The sequence below is a fragment of the Anser anser genome (genome assembly GCF_964211835.1).
Source record: "Anser anser genome assembly, chromosome: 2".
Taxonomy (NCBI): domain Eukaryota; kingdom Metazoa; phylum Chordata; class Aves; order Anseriformes; family Anatidae; genus Anser; species Anser anser.
In genome coordinates, this window is record NC_139721.1 from 129,026,033 (window position 1) to 129,026,406 (window position 374).

The following is a 374-nucleotide window of genomic DNA, read 5'->3' on the forward strand; positions in this document are numbered from 1 at the left end:
CACAGTGCTGTGAGGATAACTTTGGATGCACTCCTATTTAGAGGTCAAAAAGAGTCCAGAGCAGAGGAGAAGGGAAAATTCAGCCATTATTTGAGCCAATGTAGTAACTGGTTAGTCTAGAAAGTTATGCAGAGATCAGTTTTAAGATAGACATGGCAGCTGTGAATTGAATATTTGTTACCTATGTTCTTACTCTAGGGTGTGCGTTATTAGTCTTGTTCATCAGCTTGAAAAGTTAATAACTTGCGTAATCCATGCAATTTGTTCTTTTTAAATTCCCTCCCTTCAAGTCCTGATGATAGTGTGTTCCAGTAAATCAACAGCAAAGAATTTTTTTCCTTCCTGGTATTTGTCTGAATCTTCAAATAATGTTG